A 10,359-nucleotide genomic window follows, 5' to 3' on the forward strand; every position below is an offset into this window, starting at 1 on the left:
CCTAATACCCTTCCTCAAGCTAGAACATGTAGATCACGAATGCCCATCTTGGACAAGAGAGAGTTAAATTGAGCTTTCCCCAAAGCTTTTGTGAAAATATCTACCAATTGAACCGTTGTATGAGTGTATGATGGTGATATGAGCTTACTTGTTATTGCATCTCTGACAAGATGACAGCCCACCTCTATATGTTTTGTTCTTTCATGTAACACTGGATTTTGTGCAATATATAACACTGACTGACTATCACAATAGAGATTCATTCCTTGAGTATGATGAACCCCTAAATCCCCAAGTAATTGTTTTAACCATTTTAACTCACATGTCACAGCTTCCATAGATCTATATTCTGCTTCTGCAGACGAACGAGAGACTGTATGCTGCTTCTTAGTTTTCCAAGACACGGGTGAGAAACCAAGAAGTACAAACCAACCAGTTAATGAACGCCTTGTCAATGGACAACTTACCCAATCTGAATCACACCATCCTTTCAAATGAAGAGCACTATCAGAACGTAAAAGTATACCTTGTCCAAGATTTTTCTTCAAATATCTAACCACACGGAGTGCTGCTTCCCAATGTTCTACTCTGGGTTGTTGCATAAATTGTGACAATATATGCACAAAATATGCAAGATCTGGTTTCGTCACTGACAAGTATATCAAACAACCCACTAATAGTCTATATTTATCCACATCCTCTAGTAATTTGCCTTTTCCTAAAGCTAGACGATGATTTGTTTCAATTGGAAATTCTGCAGGCTTTGCTCCCAATAGTCCAGTCTCCATGATAATGTCAAGTGCATACTTCCTCTGGCATATGTAAAACCCTTGTATACTACGTGCCACTTCTAGTCCAAGAAAATATTTCAACTTTCCAAGATCTTTCATTCTGAAACAGTGACCCAAGTATGTCTTAAAATTATGAAGTTCAAGCAAATCATTGCCTTCCACAATTAAATCATCAACATAAACCAATATGTTAAGTTGCATCTTCCCTTACATCATTGTAAAAAGTGAGTAATCTGAATAGGACTGTGTAAATCCATAATTCTTCAAGGCTGTTGATAACTTTGCAAACCAACATCGAGGTGCCTGCTTCAAGCCATACAACGATTTCTTCATTCTACAGACCATATTAGGATTTCCCTTAGAAAACCCCGGAGGTATCTTCATGTATACTTCTTCTTCCAAATACCATGAAGAAATACATTATGTACATCCATTTGATGCACTTCCCAGTTCTTAACAGCTGCAACTGCCAGAAAAGTTCGTACTGTCGTCATCTTTGCTACAGGTGCAAATGTCTCATTATAATCTAAACCCTCAACTTGATGATTCCCAAAGATCACCAACCTTGCTTTCAAGCATACCAGATTTCCATTTTTATCTCTCTTTTCTGTATAGATCCATTTACTTCCTAATGCTTTCTTTCCAGGAGGTAACTCCACCAATTCCCATGTTCCTTGTTCTTCCAAGGCTCATATTTCTCTATCCATAGCTGTTCGCCAACCTGGATGTTTCATAGCTTCCTTAAATCTCTTTGGATAATTTGCCGCATTAACTGCCATAAGATATTTTCTATGCACATCGGAAAAACGTTCACAACTAACATAATATGTTAAAGGATAAGGTGTACCTGAGGTAGATGATTGTGCATATTGAGTAGATGATGGACTATTTTCTCGAACTGTATGCGTCACAAAACCTTTGAGTTTAGTCGAAGGGATTTTATTACGTTGTCCCTTACCCATATCATTGATATTGTTATCTACCACTGTCTCTGCTGTTTTACTACATTCACTATCACCACTAGAATGTGATATTATCTCTTGTTCTTTCTCCTTTATCTGTTCTTTACTATTTTCCTCTATTCTTGCTACTGGTTGTGAAGAACTGGCCTGTATATCTTTACCATTTTCTGGAAGTTCAGTTACGCTTCTAGGTAACTGTAACTCCTCCACATCCTCATCATCGCTCCAACATGTTTTATTACTTGTTTTTGCATTATTGGGAAGCTGTTCATCTTTTATCTCAACATATGGAAACCGCAGTTCGTAAAAATCCACATTTCTTGACACTAAAAGTTGGTGTGTGTACAAATCATACACTTGTCATGCTTTTTTACCAAATAGATATCCAAGAAACACACATCTTCTTCCCCTACTAGCAAATTTGTCACCTTTTCTATTTTGATTATGCACATAACACAAGCACCCAAACACATGCAACTGATCACACTGAGGAAACTTTCCAAACATAATCTCATATGTTGTCTTATTCCCAAGAAAAGGTGGTGGTATCAAGTATGCTACAGTCAATGCACACTCTCCCCAAAATTTTATTGGAAAGTTAGCTTGAAATCTTAATGCTCTTGCCACATTCATAATATGTTGATGTTTTCTCTCAACTCTTCCATTCTGTTAAGGTATACCAACACAAGATGTCTCAAATATTATGCCATTAGCCTTAAAGTACTCACACAAAGAGTTAAATTCCGTTCCATTATCACTTCTAACACATTTAATTTCCTTGTCAAATTGACGTTTAATAAGAGCAATAAAATTAAGAAACATTAATTCAACTTCTGTTTTAGTTTTAATCAAACAAATCCAAACACCTCTTGAAAAATCGTCTACTATTGTCAAGAGTTAGTGAGCTCCACAAGACGAAGGTGTCTTTTAAGGCCCCCATAAATCCAAATGAACCAATTCAAATAGACAACCAACTTGGTTCTGACTAACAGGAAAACTACTTCTACGATGCTTTGCTCGTGGACAGATATCACAAGCTTTATTATTGTTCCTAAAAGAACCACTCACAACTGGTATCTTCTGCAAAACTTTCTCTGAAGGATGTCCCATTCGTTGATGCCACAACTCGTATGAATCCCTACTAACTGCTAACACTTTAACTGGAGGAACACCACGAAAGAAATATAATCAATCTTGTCTCTCACCCACTCCAATGACCTTCCTCGTCCACATGTCCTGTATAACACATAATCCGTTAGTAAACTGCACAACACAAAGAGAGTCATCAATCATTTGAATGACTGAGATCAAGTTACAATTTAACTGAGGCACATAAAGGACATTATCAAGCCTTAAACCACCATGAAGAATAATAGTTCCAATTTGATGAGAGTTCGCAGTTTTTCCGTCTGGTAGACCAACTGAACAATTTCTAATTGTCTTCGCTCCTATCGTGTCATCAAAATCACATACGACATGATTTGTTTCCCCTGTATCCACAATCCAGGAGTCACGATTCTTCTTACCTTGTAATTGTATTTTCGATTTGTTTGAATTCAAAAATTCAAGCACTTGTTGAAGTTGAGTTGCTGTCACTCCAACTAATCCAGCTCCATCTGCAGGTCCTGCATTTGAACTCGACTGCTGACTTGCTGACATACTCAAGTTATTGGCACGAACAGGAATAGTGTTGTTATTGCCTCTTCCACCTCTTCCATATGCAAAACCACCACGACCAGGACTATTTCTACCACCACCCCTGTTACCTTTGCCATATCCTCTACCAGAGACAGACCCAACTCGTGGTCTATCTCCCCACCAGTAAGGGTATCCAATTAATTGGAAACAACCATCTTCTGTATGTCCTTCTATCTAACATTGGTTACATACATTTAAACATGTATCAGAATTACTAGTGCTTTCTTTTTGGAAAGGTTGAACCTTAAAATCCATCACATTATCTTGTACTTCTTTAGACAGTAAGACATCTCCTGTTTTCAAACGCTCAGCATTCACTACAGCTTGGTATGCACCATCAATCGTTGGCAATGGATCTCTTGACAATAATTATTCACGAATCGACCCATACATGTTGTCTAAACCAATCAAAAAATAATGAAGAGAATCTGCTTCTCGTAAAGTAGTGACTTGTTTTGCGATATCACAAGTACACAGACCACAACTACATCGTGGTGTCTTCATATATGTGAGCAACTCATCCCATATTTTATTAAGCCTTCCAAAGTACATAGCTACAAGTTCATATTTTCCTTGCTTGCACTCACTCAGAGAAGATTTGAGTTGGAAAATTATGGTTCCACTAACAACACAAATTCTATTCTTCAAGTGTGTCCAGAGAATACTTGCATCATCATAATATTCTAGTGTTGATTGGATAGAAGAATCTAAGGTATTGGTTATCCATGAAACAATCATAGAATATACATCAATCCATTCCTCCACCTGATCATCATCTCCAGTAGGTTTCTTTACGGTTCCATCAATAAAGCCAAACTTACGCTTTGCTTTCAAAGATCTTCCAATGGCTCTAGACCATTCATCATAGTTAGTTCCCTTGAATATGATCGGGTAATAATAATACCCGGACCATCACTTGATCCTAGATGATAAAATGGATCTTTCTTCGTCATCTTTGACGTTGTTGCTTCATCATCATCTTTTCCCATCGCTTAAAAAGTAGTTTTACGGTTTCTGTTTTTAAATAAGAGGTTTTAGGTTGAAACCAGGCTCTGAGGCCATGTTAAATTATCAATAGGATCGTATATCCCTTTTCTCATTCATATCAAACTATTTATATGTTTACAATAGTCGTCATTTCCTTTATTCTCAAGGAATTCGTTTCCTAGAATAACTCTGTTTACATAGATATCAAACTCCTAACTACAGAAAGATATGTTCTCCTAATAATACGTAACCTCAATCGGTTCTGGTTAACGGCAAAGGTAAAGGAGTCGTGTTTACCACCGAGTTAGAAGATAAAGCTATTGAGTATATAAAATTCAGTTTGATAGGTCGTATGGACACAAAAAAGATCAAGATGAAATTTTAAGAAGCTACACAAAGGTTGTTAAATTTGTGAAAGACCAAAAACAATTACAGATTTTTTTTATTATCAAAAAGATTTTTTACCATGTCTTTACGTAACGGTTAATATATGAAAAAAGTGATGAATAAGGGTCATGGATCACAGAGATTGTGGAGGGTACCAAAATCATCCATGCAATACGTGTTCAAGAATGGCTTTCGGGTTTTGATCTAGAAAAACAAAACGTAACTTTTTCTTTAGTTTGGGTTCAATTTATTTGGATGGTGTAAAAAAGAACATTATGTTTCATTCTAATACCTAGAGGTTCACCCATTTTCTTCATTTCCTGTGTACGGGATACCATTTGGGGCTGCCTTTAATCTAGGATTGGAGTGCCTCAGTAATTGGTTCTTTTCCATTGATTATTTGTCACGTTTCCACTATCCATTGAGCAATAATTAGGGATTATCATTGGGTATAACTCTGTAAGAGAAGTTTATCTTCTTCATTATTGAAAATAAATGAAATTGGTTTTGTTGGCTGCGCTTTTTTAAGCCAAATTTAGCCTGAATCTTCGATTGAGGAGGTGTTTACACCAAACTTATCATCTCTGCTTTTTTAATTTGTTGTGACCATATAACAATTGGCATCGGATCCGTTCAATATACCCAACTTTTGTTTTTCCCGAAAATGACTCTCAAAGAGGTTGTTGTTAAAGCTGATGCTAACACAGCAGGAATCACTCAACTCCGGTCAGAATTCAAAACCCTTTCAACAGATCTTACCACTCATATCGATGCAGTAAAGGCTAGATTCTAGGAAGCATTAAAAGAGAATAATCGAAGTCTCATTCAGTTATTCAGTAAACCCATCAATAATCATCGACCTGAGGATGAAGGTGGATCTCACAACCACGATGATGATAATGCACACTTCTTTCATCAACATCGATTACAGTAACAACAACTCAACAAACATAACTTAAATTGCAATCTTCTCTTTGTTTTTCATAATTTTACTACCATACTAAATCAATTTTTCTTGTTTATCACTGGGATCTTTAAATTATGTCGTAGATTTATAATTTATATTATAATTTTTCCTAAATCACATTCCTTGTAGTAATGTAATCTAATTAAATGAAAATGATAGGTATTTTAAACAACATTTTAACAACGCTTGTAATTTATAGATTTGTTTAATAGGGTAAAAATTATCTATAATACAAAACAGAAGGGGTTTTTGAGCTTAGACAGACGGATAACGTACATTTTAAAAAAATTGCATCCGACCATCCCAGTCCCATCCCGGTAGAAGACATATAAAGGATGATAGAGTCGTAACCTCTTTTCATTATGATATATATACTTAGAGTGGGTTCCCTCGTAGTTATGATCATAAAAAAAGACCAAATTAAACGTGATTTTCTTTAAGGTCAATAGCTTTAATTATCTTATTATTATTATTTTACACTATATTCTTCATCTACGAGATTACAAACTAATAAATATTTAAATAAATAAATAAAATACCCCAAAATCCTCAATATCAAGAATCATAAAAATTCAATTAAATCCATAAAATTGAATGAAAACTAAGTTATTCTCCAACCATTGAAAAACTGTGCATAAAAACACCAATTCTAGAGAAAATCCATGATGACCGATTGTCTTTTTATTTAAATTGTGTATCAAGAGGCAAATTACATAAAAAAATAGTAAAAAATACAAATCATTTAAAAAGAACAAAATCTTATAGCATGCCTACAGGAAAAACAAATCAAAACAAAAAATTGTTTAGAAATTACCTTGGTGATATGAAAACATTTGATGCAAAGAATCGCAACCATCATTTTCATTCCTATGTGAAAAAGCGGGGGTCTAACAACACCACCCAATATTTCGCTTAGAAATCTGTATGGACTAACTCCGAAATACTTTCTAGAGAATCAACTAGAAAGTCAGACTCAATCTAGGTAAAAGTATCTCAAGGAGTTAATATCTCTCTCTTGTTTTGATTTACTCGAGCTAATATAAATCAGCGAGTCTTTAATCAAACACAAGGAATAACTTGGATGGTACCAAAGACCAAGATCCAAGGATCAATCAATGACAATCAATAACCAAAGGTTGGATTACTCTAGTTGATGATCTAACGCACAACCTGTATTATTTCAATTATAAAGATAAAAAAATATAATGCGGAGACTGAAATAACACAGACACCGGAAAAAAATTTAACGAGGAAACCGCAAATGCAGAAAAACCCGGGACCTAGTCCAGATTGAACACACACTGTATTAAGACGCTACAGATACTAGCCTACTCCAAGCTAACTTCGGACTGGAATGTAGTTGAACCTCAATCAGTCTTCCACTGATCCAAGGTACAATTGTACTCCCTACGCCTCTGATCCCAGCAGGATACTGCACACTTGATTCCCTTAGCTGATCTCACCCACAACTAAGAGTTGCTACGACCCAAAAATCGCAGGCTTTGACAATCAACAAATCTGTCTCACACATACAAGTCTATCAAAGGATCAATCTATCTCCCACAGAAAAACCCTAAAGTTTTTGTTCCGTATTTTGATAATAATCAAGGTGAACATGAACCAATTGATAATCCGGTCTTATATTCCCGAAGAACATCCTAGATAAATCAATCACCTCATAAAAATCTTAATCGTATGGTAGCGAAACAAGATGTTGCGGAATCACAAATAATGAGACGAAGATGTTTGTGACTACTTTTTATATCTTTCCTATCGGAGATATTAATCTCAAGCCAATCAATCTGATTGTACTCGTACGATAGAAGATGTAAGATCAGATCACACAACTACGATAAAAGTAGTATCGGTCTGGCTTCACAATCCCAATGAAGTCTTTAAGTCGTTAACCTGGTTTTAGAAGAAGAAAACCAAAGGTTAAAGAAGAAACGACTCTAGCACGCAAACTAGTATCACATGTGAAGTGTGGGGATTAGTTTTTCACAATACTAGATGTCTCATTTATATAGTCTTTCAAATCAGGGTTTCGCCTTGGTCACAAAGAAAACAATATCCACCGTTAGATGAAAACTTGATTTAGATTCAAGCTAATATTTCTCAACCGTTAGATCGAAAACTTAACTTGTTATACACAAATGAAATGCACGCTTCTAGGTTTGTTAACCGTACCCAAACGTGTACATTTTTGGTTCAACAATAGTTAACCAAAAGGTTAGCCATACGATCATTTCATACCAACCATATTCTTCTTCACCATAACTAGTTCAAATGACTTCAAATGAACTAGTTAGAGAGTTGTTCAATTGCAAGGAAATCTTATGTTCTAAAAAAGACACAATTGAAGCAAAGATGATTTGATTCGCTTGAATCAGTTCATGAACTTTTATAGACACAGTTTACAAACTGCATTCCTTAGTCTTTATAAGTTTAAGTTCAGAAATCATCTTCAGATATATAACCTTCTGTTTGAGGATGAAAACGGTTTCTGGTGATTTCGGGTGTGTGGGTGAGAAACGAGTCTAAACCCTAAACAATGTACTGCAAGGGAGTACTTTAGATTCAAGAGATCAATCTGTACAAATCCGTCCTAAACCAAGAAATGTCCGTTCCAGACTTGCTTCGTTCACAAAGAGGAGGAGAAGGGTTGGTTTTGGGGAGGGAAGCGAAGAGAGTGTTGAGACCAGAATAGTTGATCCTAGAAGAGTAGTTTTTTTATGACTTGCATCGGAAATTGGGAAGCTAACAGATGGGAAAGCTAGAAAACTTTTTCTGAGTGTTGTATGCTCCTGACCAAAACCTGTTGTTCGGTGGAAAAAGGTAAGACCTATTTATACAAGTCGAAGTGAAACGTACTCTGGTCTCGTAAGAAATGGAAAACGGATGAGTAAATGGGAGGAGGTGGTAACCGGTAACGCCTGGAATTGATGTTCCATAAAATAAAGCATTTTACTATTACTCCTTGTATTTACTAACCGCCTCATCCTTAAGACACTATCTTATAACGGGCGTAGTGTACGCCGCACGCTGTAAACCGCCAAACCAATACCCAATGATCATCCCCCAGTTTGTGACATGTGTTGATGTATCGAGTGTTTTCGTGGAAAACATGTAGCATGTTGCTGTTGTTTGGCAAGTTGAGCTTGGGAGACTTGCCGGCTCGGTGGTGACCTTCGACGGTCGAGATTTTGCATCTTGAGAGGAAGGGTAGCCGTTGATTATTGCAACCCTTCGTTTGGTAGCCAGTGGCATGAAAGCATGGCCGACATGGATTTAATATGGCCTAGTTTAGGCGTGGCCAAAAGCTAGGGTTTTGGCATTGTTTGGGCGCGACCAAAACTAGGGCTTGGCGTCGAGCCAAAAGGTTGCCCTGCGTTAGCTGGTAACCTTGGACGACTAAGATCTGCATCTTAGATGGAAATGTGGCCGTCGATTATTGCAATCCTTCGTTTCAGAAGTCGTGAAGGGAAGGCTGGCATGGTATGGTTTAGGCGCAGCAAGGTGGCTGTCACGTTATACCATTGGCACATGTGGCATGGTCGACATGCCTTGGCGCGGTTTAGGCGTGGCAAAAACTAGGGTTTTGGCGTTGGGCCAAAGGTTACCATGCGTTGGTTGGTGACCTTAGACGGCTAAGATTTGCATCTAACATGGAAGGGTGGACGTTGATTGTTGCAAGCCTTCATTTTGGAAGTCGTGAAGGGAAGGACGACATGGTATGGTTTAGGTGCAACAAGGTGGTTGGCACGGCATGCCATTGCCACATGTGGCATGGTCGGCATGCCTCGGCGCGGTTTAGGCGTGGCCAAAACTAGGGTTTTGGCGTTGGGACAAAGGTTACCATGCGTTAGTTGGTGACCTTGGACGGCTAAGATTTGCATCTAAGATGGAAGGGTGGTCGTTGATTTTCGTACGCCTTCATTTTGGCAGCCGTGAGGGGAAGGCCGGCATGGTATGGTTTAGGCGCGGCAAGGTGGCTGGCACGGCATGCCATTGGCACATGTGGCATGGTCAGCATGCCTTGGCGCGGTTTAGGCGTGGACAAAACTAGGGTTTTGTTTTGGGACAAAGGTTACCATGCGTTGGTTGGTGACCTTGGACGGTTAAGATTTGCATGTAAGATGGGAGGGTGGCCATTGATTGTCGCACGCCTTCGTTTTGGCAGCCGTGAGGGGAAGGCTCGCATGGTATTGTTTAAGGGCGCGGCTAAAACCTAGGGTTTTGGCATTGTTTTGGTGCAAGAAAAACTAGGGCTTGGCATCGAGCCAAAAAGTTGCCTTACGTTAGCTGGTAACCTTGGACGGCTAAGATCTACGTCATAGATGGAAATGTGGCCGTCGATTCTTGCAAGCCTTCGTTTTGGAAGCCGTGAAGGTAAGGACGGCATGGTTTGGTATGGTTTAGGCGCAGTAAGGTGGCTGTCACGGCATGCCATTGACACATGTTGCATGGTCGGCATGCCTTGGCGCAGTTTAGGCGTGGCCAAAACTAGGGTTTTGGCGTTGGTCCAAATGTTACCATGCATTGGTTGGTGACCTTGGACGGCTAAGAT

The sequence above is a fragment of the Papaver somniferum genome, chromosome 3 (assembly GCF_003573695.1).
Source record: "Papaver somniferum cultivar HN1 chromosome 3, ASM357369v1, whole genome shotgun sequence".
NCBI lineage: Eukaryota > Viridiplantae > Streptophyta > Magnoliopsida > Ranunculales > Papaveraceae > Papaver > Papaver somniferum.